This window comes from Cavia porcellus, unplaced genomic scaffold, assembly GCF_034190915.1.
Source record: "Cavia porcellus strain 051 isolate PalLab524CR breed Dunkin Hartley unplaced genomic scaffold, mCavPor4.1 scaffold_18, whole genome shotgun sequence".
NCBI classification, from domain to species: Eukaryota; Metazoa; Chordata; class Mammalia; order Rodentia; family Caviidae; genus Cavia; species Cavia porcellus.
Genome location: NW_026947501.1, coordinates 21,301,355 through 21,322,405, shown reverse-complemented (window position 1 = coordinate 21,322,405; position 21,051 = coordinate 21,301,355). Strand labels below are relative to the sequence as shown.

At 36.9% G+C, this 21,051-nt stretch overlaps 1 long non-coding RNA gene across 1 annotated transcript; it reads right to left on the bottom strand.

Annotated features, from left to right (window-relative positions):
• Positions 1–9,253: 9,253 nt before the first annotated feature.
• LOC134471487 (uncharacterized) lies at positions 9,254–20,812 on the bottom strand. Its single transcript, XR_010040934.1, has 3 exons — positions 20,688–20,812; positions 12,461–12,512; positions 9,254–10,719 (listed from the first exon to the last, which is right to left on the bottom strand). It is a non-coding gene; the product is annotated as an uncharacterized LOC134471487 (long non-coding RNA).
• Between the last annotated feature and the right edge of the window lie 239 nt (positions 20,813–21,051).

The window sequence follows — 21,051 nt, the reverse complement described above, 5'->3', positions numbered from 1 at the left end:
AGAGTACAGTGGGAGGAGAATAACCTGGACATGAAATCTGATTGTTAAACAGACATCATTCCATCCACCATGTCTCATCCTGAAGATTAAGAACCTAAGACTAGAGGTGACAGGTCTAGAGATAAACCCACTTTCCAATGATCAGTTTATGTGTATTTGAAGACAAGTTTCTTTCCCTCTCAAGTCAGAGGTTTAGATTTTCAGTATAAAGCAGAGACTGTAACCCTTTATTTACTACTTGTTGAAAAGACAAACATGAATATCTATCTAAAGCACCTAGTACATTGCTTTCCAAAGTAAGTGCTCAATAAATGGTAATAATGATAATTATCACCATCACCACTTAAGGGATTTGTTGAAGGTGAGGACAGAGGATAGGAAGCACTCCAGGCTCCTGGCCCAATTACTGTCTGGGCAGTTGTTTCCCATACATTCTCAAAAGTACATAAAATTTTCAGCGATTTTTCAATTCAAAAAAAGTAACTCCCGCTGGGGATAGCTTAGTGGCTCAAGTGCTTGCCTGGGAAGTGCAAGGTCATGAGTTCAATCTCCGGTACCAAAAAACAACAACAAAAGCTCCTTTTGGGGAACATAAATTAGATTGTAAAAAAAATCTTGTTAGCCAAAAGAACAACATTGAGATCATATAAAAATTGTATAAAAATTATATACAAGTGAGTATTACAAAATTCTTTGATAAAATACACCAACTAGAAATAAACTGCATCACATCTTCCAGAAGCCTTAAATATCCAAAGCAAATCTGTAGTGTGATTCACTTCATCTAAAACAGAATCATGGCAGGAGCATGATACATGGCATTTCCCCAGCCAGGGCCATTTTGCTCAGTCAGAATTTTCAACTGTGACAATATCCACGTTTCCAAAGAATGTGTTCCTTTAGAAGGTCAATCTTTCAGGAATTACAGAAAATCTTGAGATCTAAACAATCCAGCAGAAAGTACTTGGACATAGCAATAATGTGCAAAGCCTTGACGATTGAAGGATATCTATTCATCACTTTGTCATTCAGAACTCCTTCGGACATATTTTCTTTGGAATGCAATGCGGTAACTAACAACACAGCTATTTAGTCAGAGACCTTGAGATTGAAAAATTACTGTGCAGATGAATTTCTGGTAAAAATGACACATCATTTTTGATGTGCGCACACACACACACACACACACACACACACACACACACACATATTTGGGCACGCCCAAAGGTCAAAACAAACAAATACACTTGAAAAGAAAAAAGGACATTGGAGATAAATGAAATTTATTGTTTAATTCGATTGCCTCTAAGATAATAGGTTTGCTAAGGATGCGAATACAGCAATGTGGAAAAAATAAAATACATGGAAGGGGAGGCAGTGCCAACTTCATCCATTAGAAATAGGAGAGACATTTCCAGACAAACTGCTTTCTTTCTTTCTTCCTTCCCACTAAGGATTCTTGGCATCTTCTGCTGTTTTCTCAGAACATGGCTGCAGGGCCTCAGATCCCACTGGCTCTCCCTCCTTCCATGCCCTTATCCCTGCCTGTGCTTATCTGAATATATAAGCCTGCCCTTTGCTCAGATTTATGGGTCCAGTCAGAGCTGTGTGTATTTACAGTGTTCTGACCTGAAGACCCCGGACTGAAGGAGAAGAGGAGGAACCTGGGACCCATTCCATAAACAGAGCCAAATATGAGGGGGAGGCAGAAGGCTTTGCTAGCACTTAACATTTTTAACTATGGGCCAAGCTTAAGAATTGGTGATTAGATTAGAGCAAAGGGAAAATGAGAGATGTGAATGCAGACTTGGAGAGAGTAAACTGTATATTTTTGCTCCAGTCTAGTTGCTTGGAGGTTCTGGGTCTGGGGGTGGGGTGGGATTACATTTAATGTAGAAGGTCAGAAAGAAAATTGATAAGTCAGTTACAGAGGGAGCTATAAAATGCTTTGGGAAAGCAGAAGGTCTGCAAAGATGAGGATATAAACAACATTTAATAAGTCAGAAAATTTCTCCAACCACAAGTTGAGCTCTTGTGTGAAGCAAGACTAGCTGCATTTTTTAAACTGTAATTGGTTATAGAAGAAAAATCTCCTGCTTCATGCTTAAATGAGAACATGTTGCTATAGATTACCAAAATGCAATCAATTATGAGCTGAAATATTTTTCTTAGAGCCTAGTGGCTCACTTAAAAGCAACTGCATTTTCAAATAGGACTGCTTCATAAATGGGCCACTCACATGGGAAGCAACTTCTACCTCTGAGAAGTGCATGAATCCATTGAAATAAAAAGTAGCGAGCAACTGAATCTTCAGCAAGGCTTGGCATCCCAAAAGTAGATCTCTGTTGACCGAGGCTGTATCTCTGTGCCCAGGCAAAAGATAAAAGCTTAACTTCTATTTGGGACCTTTCTCAAATAATTTGCTTGCTGGAAAACATTGAGTTCATGGGGTAAAGCTCTGACCTACCAACCAACCAAATCAGAAATAATCCAGTCAGTACTGTAAGTAACAGATGCGGTTTTATTGGAGAACATCAGCGAAGCAACAGGACAACATAGCAAGGAGAACATGATGGCTTTATACCAAAATGGGTAGAAAGAAGCCGTCTGATGATATCTTCCACAAATCAATTCACAGTGCAGTAAAGCAACAGGGATGCACATGATTAAGAACGTGATTGGGGAATTTGTAAAATATCATCAAATTGTTTCTTTTACCTATCTTAATCTAAAATGATCATGTTCCCATGACATTATCACTTAAAGCTAACATGATCTGCTACAATGCTGATATTGTTGGATCGGAATTTTTTGTTTTATCTATACTTTGTAATTACATTTTGCAATTGACTATATTTTGCTTAACATATATGATAGCTAATGTGTCTTTGATTGAATTATTACTAGTAATTGCATGAGAAATCATATATGGCTTACCACTGTGTGTGGTACTTTATAGATGCTAAGTTGTTTATCAGTATATTATTATTGAGATCATTTGTCAGAAAACCAAAAGAAAAATTAGTATTACAACTGAATTTTGAAAAAAATGTATAATATGAATTTCACATAAACGCATTTTCTTTTCCATTTATGGGTGCCATTTTGTGCTTACAATCAAACATAAAATTCAAAGTAGCAGAGTTAAGGAAGGCATTTGGTGATTACGTCGGCCAGGCTGACTGCATAATGGTGAAAACTGGTGCACAGAATGATGAATAGCAAGGAGCTGTCCTAATAAGGCTGCCTTTCTAAAGTGAAATGAAATACATAATATTCTAGGAAACTAATTTTTCTATTGCTATCATTTTTGAACTTTCCTCTAAAATAATGAAACTTCTGCTTTTTAAATAATGCATGCTTAAAACAGATGCAACTGCCTGGAGTATTTAGGAGAATGGGGGGGGGGGCAATTGCATCGCAGCTAAAATGCTTCCCTGTGTCAGTTCTGTTCAGATTCATTTGCCAATGAAATGATCTTTTTTTCCTCCACTATGGTGTGGATCATGGCAACAGTGGGTTCGGATGTAACCATTTCGGAGCAGAGACCCAGCTCAGTGTGCCAGGAAAAAAATGCACGCACCACAAAGAACATTGAGATGAATGGCTCTATTTTATGAGCCATAAAAGTTTTATTCATCTTGACACTGAAACAGGTTTAGGCAGTGAGTTGACACGCCTTAAATAAATAAGTGGAATTAATTCTCCAGCCCTTGAAACAATAGCAGCATGCATGCAGCAGGGTGAAATGCCCCATTGTTTCCTGTGGCTGCCTGATATTGATATTATTTGTGTTTTTCTGTGCCGCTTCCTCAGGGGCCTGGTTGATCCACTTCAGATTCATCCCCTGTTTTATTTGAGGTTGAAAAAGGTTCAGGACCTGGTTGTACCACGGCTCTCACCGACAGCTAAGGAACCAGTTTGGCGTCTGGTTTATCTTTTGTTTTACTGCTGACCTTCAAATCAACTTTAACCCCTGACCTCCAGAGACATCTATCATGACAAGAGGCTGTTTAACACAAACGGTGCCCATTTATAGGGGAAGAGACTCCGAAGATTTCCTTTTTATGAAGAATTTAGTTTTTCACCCCTCTTTTCTCAGTCACCACAGGTGAAATCCCTCTTAGCAGCTGGCTTATGAAATAATCTGAAGGGAGGCCTTAATGAGCAGAAAGCACCCTCAGCTGGAGATAAATATATGCAAATGAGATGCACAAACAAAGGAGCCTGGACAGGGAAATATCTGCAATTCCAGCAAAATGCTGCCTGCAGCTCGAAGATGAACAGCTTTGATAAAATGGTAACAAAAAGCACCTTTTTATCCTCCAGCGTGTTTTACATTGCAATAGAGCATTGTCATTGCGACCCAGTGGAACATGCAGAGGCTTTTTGCACTGTTTCAGAAAACTGTTTAAACATTTGTTTTAAGGCATTCATGAAATATAATCAATGGACTGCTTCTTTGTTGTTGTTGTGATTTTTTTTTCCTGAGTGTGTTTTAGATGTTACTGTAACCATTTTACCTGTTGGTCTTTTGGTGGTTTAACGTTGCTGTCTTCCTGAGCTGCTTCACATTTCGGTGACGGTTTCTTCCACTGGTTGGACTTATTTTTTTTTTTCCAATTTCAATGGAGAGAGATTTCAAGTTAATAATTAGTAAGAGTCGGCTTCATGCAGCACCCAAACAACTAGTTTTAATGATGGCAATCAAGTGTGCAGAGCTAATTCAGAGACAGGCATGTAACATGCTGATTTTAATAAGCTTTAAAAAGGCAATCTCTAACTTTTAAAAGTCTCTTTTTAATTTAATCGTCCTTGGTTCATATGATTCCAAAACAAACAAAACCATTAAAATATGTTTTCAATATGTATCCACAGTATTATTTGATGATGTTTTAAATTAGCATCATGTTGGTAAAATATTGATTTGATGAGCTTTAAAAATGGAAAAGTTGAAATCAGCAACCTATGGGGGGGGGGTGAACGAACCCTATTTGCTAGAAATGAACAAAGCCTTCATCTAAAGATCTTACCAGAAAATGACTGGGCTCGGTACACACAAAGTGTCACTTCGGAGCCATGCATTTTGTTTGGGTGACTAGGCAAAGCAGCTAAGGTCTAAAAGAAACATTATGCACTTCACATGTGGCAAAACACTATCCCTCTAAAGCTCAGCAATATTTGGTTCTTTCATTTATAACACAATCCTAGCCTTCTGAGCTGAGATGTATGAGGATCTTTACATTTCCTTTACCTAAATTATTTCATCTTGGTGGCAAGGATTAGAGTGGGGACATTTCTTCTGAGCACTGTATAGCTTTCACACTTTATGTGCATTTCATCAGGCAAATGTCAAATTTGCTAATAACAAGAAAAGCTCATTTTTAATCATACCACTCCTGTTGCATGGGATGGGGTGGGGGTTGGGGGGGCCAAGCAGGGGGCGGAGGGAGCATAAAAGCATCGAGCGGTGTGACCAAAGAGAAAAATGCTTATTCGGGCTTAGAAACACACGTGCTCAGCTATCTCAATGTCTGTATCAGTGAATCACTAAATTCAGAATTTCAGGAGTTAATAGAAACTTGGTTATATTAAGGCTGCGTTTTCAAGCCCAGGTTTGGAGCAGCATAATTATGTTCAACTGCTGTTGTTTGAAAGGGCAAACAGCATCTTAGGCACAGAACAATGAAATTACAGTTGAGATTTAGGTTAGCAAAAGCCGTCTTCTCCAGGCTTTTATGATTCATTATTTCCCATTAAATACAGTATTAGAAGTGTACACTAGATAGCTCATGGTTGCTGCTCTCGGAGCACATTATCTATATTACACAGGTCTGGGGAGCAGAATTAGAAAACTTTGGGGGAATGAGCAATATGTGTTTGCTGATAGAAGTACCATATGGCTCATCTTCTTCAATTGCTTTCATTGCGACTCTGATGCTGGAGAAATTAAAGTTTTATTTGATGTGGCACAGCTTAATGAACTGTCTTCTGTTAGGAAAATTGAATATGTTTCCTGTTATTTGAGCGCAGAGCCTCCATGGTTTGGCTGATGAGGGATGCATTATGTATTGTTTATTTAGCATTTTGAAAACAAAAGCAAGATATTGAAGGTAAAATTGATTACTGCTGGATTGCATTATATAATCAAGTTTTCTCTCCTTAAATTTCCCTTTACAATCTTCTTGTAATGTTTTAATACAAGATTGTTCCAGTTTTTTTCAAAAGACGCAGGGCTTGATTTTATCAAAATAGGTTTACTTGTCAGTGAGTTATATGAAAGTGTAAGCCCAGTATTGTTCTATTTCTAAAGTTTAAGAAGGGTGTTTGGGAAAAAAAGAAGTTAATTTTGTTTTTGTGAATCTAACCTGTAAAACTTCTAGTGAGCTCCTAATTGGCTTTGACGGTATCTAACCTTGTGGCTACTAGGAAAGTGTTATCATTTTCCTTTGTTTGAAACAGACCACTTAAGAACATGCTGGGATAGGGCCATAAGAGGAAGGAAAAGAGGTTTAATGTTTAGAAACACAAATTTCAAAATACAAAGTTTTAATTTTTGAGTTAGTTGTCAGTGAATGTAAAACTGGACTTCACCTGAACATTAAAAAGAATGAAATATTCCATGAATCTAGATTCTTTTACTGAATATACACGATTAAAGAAAACATAATCAAAAATATACTTGCATGCTAAAAAAAACTAAGGTATCAATCCAAGTGAATGTTCTCCACTCTGAAGAATGTGTAAAGAGATACATCTACCATTTGGTTTAATTTCTTCATTTTTGTTCTGGATTAGATCTTTAAAAAAAACAAAACAAAATAAAAATCTCTAAAAGACAGTGTAAAATTATGTTCTAATCTCTGCACTGTCTTCCTTTCAATTTTTAGTGAGAAATACACCTCACATGTGCTGATGACTCGGACATACAAATCTGCATCAGACAAACAGGATAAAAAATAGTTAAAGGGAATCAACATTTATCTGGAATACACAGTCCTGACCCCTCCTCACCTCACTCTCCCTAAAAAGTAATTTGTCTTCTGTGTTCTGAGATGTTTTGAGGATTCTGGCAAATATGGCAGTTAAACAAACTTCTCACACAATCTAAATACTGTCTATTTAAGAGACGCTTCCAATGTTCACAGTCCGTAAGTAAAGAAAAAAATCTGGTATTTGACCAAGAATGGTGCTCTTGAAAATGTCTCTGAACAAAGTGTTTAAGCCAAAGTTTGGCTACAAATACTCTGGATTCATTCTTCCTCTGATTTTTTTTCCCCCCATAAGGAATGTTCATCTGCCACATTTTGTTCCTTTCTTGAAATTAAAAAATTAATTAAAAAAAAAAAAAAAAACAGCACCTGGTTGGGAGACCTGGTCATACAAACTTCCTTTCGAAACAGTCGGGGAGAAAACATCACGTTTTTATGAACCCCATCTCCTGACAGGGGCCCCGGAGGAGGAACACCATTATGCATTGTTATCAGCGTGGTGTAATTTGACTGTTGACAAAGTATCCATGGCAGTGAGAATGAGCCAGTTAGGAGTGTGGCGGAGTGTAATCAAGAAGATGCTTAGCTGTGCAACACTGAATCTTGAGCAGATTTGAATCAACATTGCCTTAAGGGGACACACACACACACATACCAAAAGAAAAAAAATCCATTAATTTTTAGAGGGAAAATTAGAGTGGCACTTGATGAAGTGAAATTTGACATGCGTTAATTGCTCGGCAGTTCTCCTAATTAAAGATTTTCAAATTCTTTTACTGCTGTCACCGTGATGGCACATTGTCTTGCTGGACAAACACTAAAATCACAAATGGGTTTGATCAGGAAGTTTTGCATGCAAAGATCGGACTGTATGCCCTGAACGACTTCCATCGGGAGAAATCTAGAGAGCAAAGATGACTGTTAGCTTTACCTCCTCCCCAGATACAAGCAAAAGGCTAATTAAAATAGTTGCATTATAAAGCTTCAGGTAAAGGAAGCAGGTGCTGATGAGGGTTCCTTAAACAGATGGAAATGTTCCTGTTCTACGTATGTCTCTGCGTCATGAAATATTTCAGGCGGGAAAAAGAGCAAGTGAAATGCTACGTTATGTAGACATTCTTGTATTTCAACATATAGTCTTCAGAAATTGGAAAGAGGCAGATTTTTCTCAAAGGTCGTGTCACATTTTTCCCAGGTCTGAATCTAAGGCAGCAGCCCTCCAGGCTCACCATTCTTGTCTTAAAGTAATTATTCTGCTATTTGCTCCCGGGTTCGTCACCAAATATGATACCATAAAAATTTGGATTTTCTTTTTTGAACCCTTCTTGTCGAGCCCTTTCACCTCTCTTAATTCATTAACATATTGTGTTTTTTCAATTTTCCATTTTCTTGCAATAACAATATTAATGCCAAGGTGAAAGCTTGATTGGAACTAAATTACTTGTTACCTGCTGGCATTTATTTATATGGCATTGAATTATAAAGCTTTGCTATTGTCATGCCTTGGGCGAATTGTTTATGACACCAGTAATAGGAGTAATTGTTATTGTTGAAATTACCTGTCAGCTACCCATAGCAGTGGCCCTTGTCCCACTGACAAATAGTGACAAGGGAGAAGTATCCTCCATGCGTCCCCCTGATGGCTTCTCCGCTGATAATAAGAAGTGCAGGGCCTCTGATAATTTGCCTGTCACTGTTGAGTGCAGCTCAGAGAGAGTTGGCCAAATTGTTGTCATTCACTTTGACAAAGACAGCAAAATGCTCCTGTGCAGGAGGAGGATTATCAAAATAAATGAAATCACTTACACCCCCCTTTGTTTGTTTGGCTCAAGAATTGCCTGGCTGGTATGAGGCTGTGAAATCCAGGCTCGTTCCTATGGGTGTGCCTCTGTTCATGCTAAGCGGAGGAGCCCTGGGGAGGAAGAGCATGTCAGAAGACTTGCTGTTGCTTTTGTTAGTAAAAACATTATATTCAAATATAAAATCGATAACATTATAGCAAGAACCCTAAACACACGACTGAAAGCATTAGTTTAAAATGGATGTAAAATTCACACATTTTCTCTGCTTACTCTCTCTCTCTCTCTCTCTCTCTCTCTCTCTCTCTCTCTCTCTCCTTTAAGCCAGTGCAGGCTTTCAGATTCCAAGTTTTCCACTTGCAATCAAGTTTTCTTTAAAAGTTTAGAATTCTGCTGCCTTGATTCTTCCACCCCTAAGAGATTACCCCGTCAAATTTAGGATTATTATTTCAAATGGTCGGTTCCTTTCCATAAATTACCTTTTATTTACATACTATCTTCACATGTAAAGAGATAAATGAAACCGAGCTCCAGATATGAAGCATCAATTATCACAGGTTTACTGAGGAAGCAAAATAGCCCTGTTATTGCCAGAGCTCAAATATAAATATTTGCATTTTAAAACTCCTTGGTTGCAGCCTGTGAACCTGCCATAGAGGCAAGAAGGGACTAGGGTGAGAGGAGCAGTGGGGGATGGTGTCCAGAAGTGTCTATGTCTGAAACAAATGAACTTTAAGCTAATTAAACCTTCCTTGTAAAAATCAGGATCATTCTCAGCTTTCCACAAAAGTCATCATTTTGTGCTAGGAAATTTCTTATTTTTAAGATGCCTGTGAGGCTATTTCTCATAGATCTTCTTGACAAATACTTGCTGTTATAAGAAGTCAAAAAGAAAAGGAAAAAGTAACTAGGATAGATGTAAAATACTGGCTCCTTATAGGATAGTAATCAGTTGTTTATTGGTCTCTACCAGACAAGTAATGACCAACCACAGTGTTAAGTGCTAGCAACACTGCCTTGGGCCCTGCTCTCCTAACACCTGCCATTATCTGATTAGAGAAGCTCCAAAGAAGTCGCTATTGCATAATTTTATGGGTCTTAACAGTGCAGGTTGGCTGGCAGAAAAAACTACCTAGGAGGATTGATAAAGCAACAGAGAAACGTGATTTTATTTACTCCATTTACACCTGGCTCTCTGAAAGAGTATATGAATATCTCTGATGCTGGTGACTTCAGAAGAAACCTAAAATTGCTTTAAATAGGGATAGTGTGGCACAGGCAGGAGGCAGGAGAAGGAAAATGATCCGGACCTTAAAAGCTTTTCATGGACTGCAGTTTGTGGTAATGAGCAACACTGTTACAGGCATCCAGACTGTTTCTTAGTTGTTATGTACATAGCAAATAAATAGGTTTTTCCCAGTGCTAAAACCCTACAGTACCTGTGATCATACGATAGAAATAAAGTGTATTTGATTCTTAATAATAATATATTCTTCTAAAGGCAACCACTCCACAGTTAACTATGTTGAATGTCCTTGATTAACAAGTAGAAGGCAGTGACATAATTAAGAGGTTATCTGCAGTAATAAAAACGCTCAAACCTGTCTTGGAATATGATCCCTTCAACAAATAATTTTTAAGAATGTCTCACGTTCTTCTTTCCCTGTCGAGACACACGTTAGTGATCCCAGGAGGGAAAATAAACATACGTTTTTAAATGAAGATATTTAAAATGTACTCCATATTTCAATGTGTTGCTGTAACCTGGTCTTTTTTATGTTCTTCCTCTAAAACCTAAATTAAGCCTCTTAGGAGTGGTTTTGCAGGTTTCACCTAAAAACACAATACATTTTAAAAGGTTCCAGAACCGGAGTGCACTTTAACATGGTATCACTAATGTGTATCTTCTTTCTTCTTCCAATCACCAGCTTTAAAAAAAAGAAAGAAAAGAAAAAAGAAAACAAAACCTTCTTTAAAATTTAGCTTCATTTGAACTGTAAACTTGTAACAAATAATAATTGTTCCTGCAGCCCTATTGATGAAGTAACTGGGAGCAAATCTTTTCCTGGCTTTTCCTTTTTTTCCCCCCCTGTGTCTCTAGTGTAACATTTTGAAACACCCATCAGTGTCAAAGGAAACTGAACACATCCCCTTTGCTGCTCTAAATAAAGCTCAGCAATGTTAAGAAAAATGTCAGAAAAAGCTGAGTGGATTAAAGGAACATTCCTGCACCATGTCAGGAGGATGGCAGGGCAGACCAGTCTGCATAATTCTCAAAGAGTTTTTCTTTCTTTGTAAAATGCCTTATATGCGAAAGGAGATTTTATTTGGAAAGATTTGATATTGTATTTGGGTAACATACAATCTTCAGCTATTTTTCTAAATCTTGTTATTCTTTAATATGACTTTGGTGTGTATATTTTTAAAATTAGAGCAATAATATACTCTTCTTCCTTTGGAATGTTTCTTAGTGCTGTGCAGAGTGAAAATACATTTCAAATTCTTCCATGTATTTCTTTTTTCTTTCTAAAATTCCTGGAATATTTAGTAGGCTAACGCAGAGAAATGCTAGGCTTTTACCCATACAAATTTATTGAACTAATCAGTTCTTTTTCCCTTAAATAAAATGTGTACATAGCTGGAGGTTTACAGACAGTTCATTATATTAAAAAAAAAAAAAAACCCTTACATTTGACTCATATGTTAAAAATAAATGATTGGTGTGAGGTTTTAGTTTGTTCCAATCTATTTTTCTAAAGAATATTCAATAACCACAAAATTGTATAGCTGTAAAATATCCCATAGTGTCACAGCTATGTAATTAAAACTTAATGGTTAAAAAAGAAAATACCTTACAAATGCAATACTAGATACCACCCCAGAAATTGCAAGAGTCGTTTACACAGAAACAAGGTAAATCTCAGCTGACTTTAAGTACAAACTTTTCCAAAACAGGTTAAAAATGAATTTAGACAAATTTGGCTCTTAACCTTTAAAGATTTCCTGCCTGTTTCTGTGTGTCCTTTATTACATTAATTTTTTATTTAAATTACACCATTAACTGGATATGAATTTATCAAGAATACATGTATTGATTTATAAAACAGTACCATTAATTATTATAATAGCTAGATGTAGCTGATATTACAAAGCCATTTAAAGGTTTTTAATATAACTTGGACTTACATAGATAGATAGACATTATGGACAGGACTACAATTTAAACTGGCTACCAGCAGTTAATGAAATCCTTGATTTATATTCTAGTTTAGAGATTGATTATACTGTTGCTTTGTGAAACTATTTATATTATGCCATTTTTCAAAGGATGTCTCAATAAAAAAGCAAAATAAAATATTCAGTCAATTCCCAAAGCAGATTTTGTTTTCTATATTTTAAATGCTAGTGAAAATAATTGATTGTGTGTTCCAAGCTTTGTCATTTCCATTGCTGAGGTGGTTTCCTGATGGGAGCCTCTTTTGCATATGCAGACTTTCCATACACATTTTGATCCTTACAGAAACAAGCCCCTTTACTTCATTATCTCCCCCCTCCCCGACAAGCGCATGTATATTTCACAAAACCCACACATCAGGACACATAAGTCTTTATGGCATCTTTTATGTTATGCATTTTTTTTCCTTAAGGTTGTGGAAAACTGGGACTTACCCCAAAGCCGCAAAGCAGGCAATCACGTAGAGTATTTGGGTAAGAATGCAATCTGAAGAGAAAAAAAAAGAAAAGCAGGAGGAATATAAGCAAATAACAGTAACACTTTCAAATTACTTTTCAAATGGTATTTAGCTAGCAACCAGATTGAAAGTTAAATTCTTTTCACATTGAACTTGGTTTGGGTCTCCTTGTTTCTTTATTTATATCACTTTTCTTTGCTTGGCAACATATGTTACCGATTTATTATAGTATTTTTACTGTGAGCAGACAAATCTAAAGGCTAGCAGCGAAGGCTAGCTTCATCTGATGAGTTTAACAACTACTGCGGGGTATCCTTGACGGTGAGCCAATAGGCTCTTTTGAAGCTATAATACTATTAACCATTTTAATGCCGAAATATTTCTTACAGCCAAAGTTGGTCCAGTCTTTTTGTAGTTATCTCGGGTTTTACATATACAAAAGTTGAACCCAAAGGGATAGTTTTGTAAATATTTCAGGGGCCTTCCAATGACTTTTTTCTGTGTCTGGAGTTCCCTAAAAGCTAAGTGAATGTGCCAGTTTCTTTATTTCCTCCTTCTATAGGACACTGCAATCTATGGCACACACTTACCAGCAAACAGCTATCAAGTGTCAAGTTAACTTGTCACCCACCCTCCTCCTCCTCGGCCATTAATTCTCCTCTATGCTATTAAAAGAAACAAGCATCCTTTAGCGTTTAAATGATCACATTTCTCTGATACATGAACAGCCCAGAAAAGTTCCGTTAAGATTCTTCTTGGCTAAGAACCTGAAATTACTTTCCAAATTAGAAATGCCGTACATTAAGATTATTTTAATGGATATGTGACATTACTAAAGACTTATGCCTTTTAATATGTCCATATGGAATTATCTGCTTGAGAGTTGTATTTATTGGTTTAAAATATCCATCTAAGGTTACAAATAATAAGCTTCTATTTTTCATCATTTGTAATTTACCTCAATGCAAATTATTTTGATGTTTTAACTTAAAATTCCTATAAATATTTTTTCTACATTTAAATGTTGATGTGATATTCACTGACAATTTCAGGGACATTTTGTGGGATGTCTTTGAATATTCATGAGTGGCAAATTTAGAAGTTAAATCTCAAATATGAGAAGCCAGTATTTTTTGTCTAAAGAGCCTTACTTAGCAACTAAAATTTAACATAATTTTGGTATTAGAATTCAATCAGTGAGAAAAACAAACACGTATATCAGCCTGCAGGGTCTGATTGTAGAAAATGTCAGAAATGCCCTCAGTACCCCTGAGATACAGAATTTCTACACTAGGACATGTTCACTGTCCAAACCTATCTAACACAGATTTCAGCAAATCAACAATGCCACAGTTCTCCAACACTAAATACACAATTGTACCTGGTTTTAGGATATTTGCATTCAAAATTCAACATCGGATAACTATTCATCTTCTGATTCTAATTTTTTTAAAGTCTCAGATCTTCATCATTTATATCCTAACGTACTTTCCACAATCTTTCTGTAGAATTAATTATAGTAGCCCCATTTGTTCCATCAAAAGCATAATGATAATAAAAAGTAAATTTTATATTTAGGCTTATCTTAGTTTAATTTAGTCTGGTCCAATTATTTAAGCAAGCTTATTGTTTATACCTATTATCAGATACCTGCTATGTATGTTTCTCATGTTGTCCCCAAGAATCATCATAGAAAAACTGCTTCTAGTAATTTTAAATAAGAATAATTACGATCAAAAGGATTTCAGCTTTGGAGAAGGAAGCCAATTTTTTGGAAGCATAAATATAATGTAACTTCAAAAAGGATCACATTGGTGAGCCAAACTTGCATCTGCAGCCATAATTAATTAATCTCTATGTTTAGCAGACTGCTAATTGTGTATGTGGGTTCCAATTACTTACAAAACAACCCTGGATTCTGATTCTGGCTGGCCTGGCTGCTGGCTCTCTCTCTTTCTCTCTCTCTCTCTCTCTCTCTCTCTCTCTCTCTCTCTCTCTCTCTCCACCTTCTTCTTCTTCTTCTCTCTCTCTCGCACCTCTCTCAACAGGTGCTTTTTTAAGGCTTGAGTCTGAGTTCCCTCTAGCTTCCTGGCTCCAGCCCCGTCATGATCATTCCCTAATATATCTATGTGGCCCCTTCTAGTGACCATCGTGAGCCTTCGCTGGCGTCCCAGCTACCCCTGTTGCTCCCACCTCTGCCCCGACCCCCAGGCCCACCCTCTGCTTTCTGTTTTGTCCATCACCTTGCTTTACCCCCCCCCCACCCTTTTTGACCTGCACTTTTTCTGGTTGCAGACACAGGCAGGTTGGGAGGTAATGAGAACCAGATGGACATAGTGCAGAAATTGCCCAAATGGGTATGAGAATGTGGGGAGCTGTCAGGCATGGAGAGAAGCTGGAATTTTTCAGCAATAAAATGGGATTTATCGCCACTCTACCACAGTCATTGCCGACAACCATTTACCTTGACAGAAACCCCATTCCAATAGGCCAGGCCGATGCAGATTCTTTTTTCCCAAAGAGTGATGATTGGTATTTGTTCTAAGGCTCAGATGGCCTGCACTAAAGGTGAAGCATTAGGCCAAAGTCCTGTATTCCCTACTGAGGCAAATGAACCTGCTAAAATAAGTTCCTTCCACAATGGCTGTGTAATTGAAACCAGAGAGTGAGAGAATTTGATAAATTGCTTGACCCTGAAGGAATGTTAAGGTCATAAATTTTCATTGCATTTTTTCTCTCTTTTTTATTTTTATATATTGATTATATTTAGTATTTGCTTCAAAATTCAACAAGCTTACAGATCATCAGTTGTGGCCCGGAGGGAAAGCACGGTAAATCATCAATTAACAGGGCAGGGGGCATTCTATCCTGTCTTGCAGAGAGGGATGTCAGTTCCTTGGGATTCCAAGGACAGTCTTGGAGGTGTCTTGCACCTCAGAATTATTCCAACTTAGCACACAATTTGTCCTGGCATGGACAAAGTAAAAGCTAGGGGAAGGATTTTTCTGAGAAGAGTACAGCTCTAATTCTATCATTTAAGAATGATGAACTGTAAAGAGGTTGGCAATTCATTCCAGAAATCACACCCATATAACTTCTCCCCTATAACCCCAAAATAACAATTATATATTAGCTACAAAGGTGTTCCTCATTTCAAGGTAAATCCAAAGTGTGCCTATGTGTGTGCTAGTGAACAGTCTTGCTCCTGAATGTTGGGTTTGGCAAGCCTGTTTTGAAATTACTCAATTTTTTGAAATCTGAATTGTCCTAACATGAAGTAAAGCTTAAGGCATTAATCCAGTGTAAGCCATCTACTACATAATGTAAAATAGACTAAAATATGGATGCTAAGACATAGTAGAAAATGTTTACACATCTTAGGGCAAGACTTTGCTTGTTTGTCCAAAAAGTACATGATCTAAGATTGCCAGCATCTTTGTTTGCTTGTATTCTCAGCCGGTCTTCTGAAGTGATACATTCTGATGACACATACTCTCTCGACCTAAAATAGGTTAATTGATTGGTTGATAGCCCAAACGTCTTGTCTTTGAAAAATTTAAGGAACAACATGTCTTCTACATACTTGTGTGCTTAATTTGTTAGACCTATTAACAAAATCAGAGGCAATTTAACCACTAATGTATCACTTTTATGTTCAGAATTTTCAGAATTCAAGAGACTCAAAGTGGGACATAGGTTAGAAGTTCTAATTGGCCAGAAGATAATTTCTCTAATTTAATAAAGATCCCTTCTGATTTATTTTCAATTACTAATTACCAACATAAAGACTGAAACCAATACTAGCTCTAAGACACAGAAGTTTTAAATAAGCATGTGAGTTTTTCCTCATAACTAGCTGAATTTTGTAAGAAAAAGATACAATTTATGTTGCATTCCATAAATTATGATCGGTAGGGGTGAAGCTAAATAATTTGTAGTTCTGTGTCCTACTTTCTTTTGTTCATAAATATATTAATGACTAAAGTTTACTAAGAGTATTTATATCTCAAAAAAATGTTTGCAAGAAAGAGTAGAAAAGAGAGTCCATAAAAGTAATAATCTCAAATCCTTGTTATTCCAAAATACAAAAACAGATAACTTTTGGGTGATACAAAAGAGTAAGTAGTTCTGGAACTGTCAAAAATCTTAGAATCTGGCACCAAAATAAAAAGAGAGTTGATAACTTTCATATGTTCCTGCTTATGTGTGTATAAATATTCTCATAAGAATTCAACAGTACTATGTCTTCCTTATATAAAGGGGAGATGATGATATACGTACAATCTGCCTTTAATCTAGGAATTTTCCCAGTGCTAAAACCCTGGCTTCCTTCCTCTGCACTTCAAAATTTTGCCGCAAAGCTGTTCCAAACAAACAAAAAATAAATATATGCATATGTATATATGTGTACATGTATCAGTATAAATAAAATATGAAGAGAAAATGGATTCAATGGCTAATATTTTTGCAAACTAATGTTCAGCTGATGCAACTCAATTTTATTTTGCATCACATTAGTGTCATAATGGTAATGACTAGCCTTTATTCACTAACAGTTTGAGTCAGCACTTTAAGACATTTTCAAATTAGGTCATACTGCACATTTGTGGCTGATACAAAGGTTGATTAAGAGAGCTGCACAATTGTGAAGTGATGTGGTGTGAGTTGAATTAACTTCTCTCTGATAGTTACGGGAAATGTGAGCCACTATAACTAAGCAGAAATAATGTATGGGCTATGGGGGAGGAAGGGGGAGAATATATTTCCACAGAGTGCTTGGAGTAATACTCCTTTACAGTTTAACAAAGTCCTCTGTCTAATAGGGAAAAACTCTTGGAGCTTAGAAGCAGGGAGGAAATACAAATAAAACACCGGAGACCTGGTCCCCAATTCTGTTTCTGTGCAAGACAGTTTTGCCTTTATATCCTTTTGATCTTCTCAATAAAGACTTTTTTTTTTTTCCCTTCTAGGTACTGTCTTACAGCTTTTCTGAAGCCAAAATGATCCCATGTCACAACCAAACCTTTTACCCAGAATGTAACAGTTCTGAAGCAAGATTAAATTGCTATGCAAGCTAGACTGAAAGGCAAGGGGAAAACTCTGTTTAAAGCGATATTGTCATGGCAAATCTACAAGCTCATCCAAACTCAAAGGCAAAGGATTGTCTTTTTTAATTCAGCTAGATCTTCAAGTGTGAATATGGCTCCTGAAAGGCAAGGATGTCTTTTAACTGAATTTAAAGAGAATAAAAATAAAAGGTGGAACCCTTAACTGTTGGCTTGTTCAATAAGGGCAAAAATTATGGTTATTACAATGTATTCACATCATATTGCTCATAGAATACAGAAATCATAAAAGACACACACACACACACACACACACACACACACACACACACACACACAGGCTTTCAGAATAAAGGAACCTGGACCAAAATTTAAGCAGTATGCAATGACACTTAACCAAAAGAAAAGTTTCTTGCCTCAGCAACTTCAGTCCCTTTGACAAAATAAGGAGCACCCTGTGTTTAATTCTGCACAGCCCACATCTTGCATCCTATGAACTGAGATATCGAAACATAAATTTCCAATGTGATCAGGTCACATTTTAGTTCATGCCCTTGATGATTCATTAATTCTCACTTCCCAGACAGAAATTTCCCCCATCAGTATGGATTCCTGGATGCACTCTCTCTCTGTAGGTGTGGACAGTCTGAATCTCCCACCCCAGGCTGGCTACCTGTCATTTTTTCTTAATGTTTTTCAAATTTCATTTGAGTTTTCAGATTTTGGCTAAACTTGTTTTCTAGTGAAGTGACTAGGCAAAGAAAGAGCATGCACTCCACTAAAAAAGAGGAATACATGTTGCTTTAAAAAGTAAATGTATTAAATTAGAAGCAGGAATTTGCAATAGCTATATTTTAATCTTTATCAATTTTTACTTGTGGGATGCATAACTATAATTTTCAAAAGAAGGAAAGGAAAACAGCCTTCAACTTTTTGGAAGGGATATAAATGAGAACCCTTTGGAAGGGAGAAAGGGAAGGAGAAAAGAAAGGAGAAAGAAAAAAGAGAGGAGAAAAGGGAAAGAAACAGGCAATAAAGAAAAATGGGAAAAGATTGATTTCAGTTCATTCGCTCAGTTTTTAACTAACATGTTCTCTTGAATCACTCATTTTTGTTAACTGGTTTCATCCCTCAGCTGCAAATGACCACAATCTATTGGACATAATGTATAAAATTGTTTCAACTTTGCTATTTTGCACTCTTTGTTACTGCATATAATCAATGTTTTTAATAAGCTGAAACTTGAATTTGGAGAGTTCCAAACCCCTTTGTTGTTGCCGAACCAAAGAAGTTGCTCTGCTCGGATCTGGTTATTGCAAAATAATGGTCCCGCGTATCTTCCAAAGGAACGTCCTATTCCTGGGATTAAAAGACAAATATCTCTGGATTCATAGTCTGCCAATTCTGGAAGCAATAGTGTTACTATGACGCAAGCACAAATATTTTCACTTTGGAAAAAACCTTTGGTATTTGTAATCAGTTAATGACTGTGGCCGTAGCTGAAATCCATTGCATATTTTATTTATTGTGAAGTAGGCTAATTTTCCTAGCCCGGGAAATGTGCCTTTCTAGCTTCTAGGATGATGCAACTCTGAATCAACCATAACATCGCCGTGAGTAGGTAAAAGTATCTTTGATATTTTCTTCAGCCACTAACAGAATACTTGGGTTCTCTACTAGTTTAATTTAGATGGGGATATCAACCAGTGAGGTGTATTTATTGATAGTGGAATTTTTATTCTTGTTTTGCAAAATGGATTACAGCAACATTACAGGGGTTCTACACAACTTTTGATGATCTGGTGTGTAGTGGTTAAATAAGGTTAATCCTCATTTTATATGCTAATAGGATATTTATAATCTCTACAGCATATCCAATTTAATGATTTTCTTTTCTGTTGTTTGGAAAGTATTTCTTATTAGCTAAAGAAAATATCCTTACATTCACCACAGATGCTACTTTAATTGGGCTTGAATTCATGACGTATAATTAACCCACTTCTCTAATATTTCATCTATAATTACACAATGAACAGGGTGCTTAAATTTCATAAAATTGGCAGGTTCAAAAGAAAAACTTTTAAAAAGGAACCTTATATTTTCATGTTTCCCAAGCCCTGCCGAAAGCCTGGTGAACACAGGGCTCAGAGCACTAGGGGTGTGTTGGATGAAAGGCTGCCCATAGGCTCAGGCTACAAGCAAAAATGGCTCATCCACCAAGCGCCACATCCTGCCCACTGACGATGGTTGTGGTGTTGTTTGGATCAGACCCACCTGATACGGGCAAACCAGGCAGAAAGTTCTCACACAGTAAAAGCCAAACTTAAAGATTATACATTGGATGGCAAAGCTATCTGGGCTGAGATTTGGGGTCCCATCACATTCTATTCTCCCCACCCAGCATTTAGAGATCTTTCAGATAAACTGATACTAGACAGCAGCCCATGAAGTTAGCAGCACTGCTGAGTGTGTATGTGTGCATTTCCTACCTTAGTCTAGATGAAGTTATGCCTATTCTAGCAGTCTATTTAGTTACAGATTTTTTTACATAAAGGATTAAAGGGAAATGGATAATGTGGTTTTTAGCAGTGTTTCCCCCCGTGGTCATAGAGGGTCTTGTTACCTAGCTCATGGAACTAACCAAGGTCAGCAGTATATCCACACTGCTCCTTCGAGGCAACTCTTCTTGTATCCCCAAAATTTCCATTCTATAAATGCTTTGGGTGCACCTTCCTCAATTCATCTTCCAACCTACTGGCTTCTCTTTTTCTAGAAAGAGAACCAAACACCAAAGGACTACTTATGACCCAGAAACCCACCCAATGGCCAATGGAAAAAGAAAACCTAGTGAACAACTCCAACATAATATTTTATCTTTGGACTTAATAGCACACAGAAAAAAATGCAACTGACCCTTTAATCAGGGACAAGGTAGGAAAATGAAATCACTATCAGATAGCTCAACAGGAAATTAAACAAGGAAACTAGTTAGAAAGGTGACAGAAGAACTGAAACTTGATAGGGATGGTGAGTCACCAAGAGTTTGGCAATAGCAAGAAGCCACCACATGCTCTACTGGAAAGACAAGAAGAGAACAGTTTGGGGCCTCAGAGAAAACACAGAGAGAGTCAACATCACCTCCAAAACAAGCCACAGGGAGATTGTATAGTCCAGGCTTCCTCATCATCCCCGGCCAGTGTCTCCCTTTGATAAAACTTTGTAGAAACCACATGGCAAGGGGAGGTCTGCAGGGCTTAATTTCCTATAATAAAAAAACACCAAAGAAATGAGAGGAATTGATAGGAGAATAAACAGACAAAATGACCATTCTCAGCAGCCTTAAAAATTCATGTAAGATAAAATTCTAAACAAAACTTGTGTGAATTCAGTAGAAAAAAGAAAACTTATATGTGTTTTGGTTTCAAATTCCTAAGCCAATATACCTAGGAACATGAACTAGGAAAATACCAATTACATTGAGAATAAATTTTCAAGCAAACAA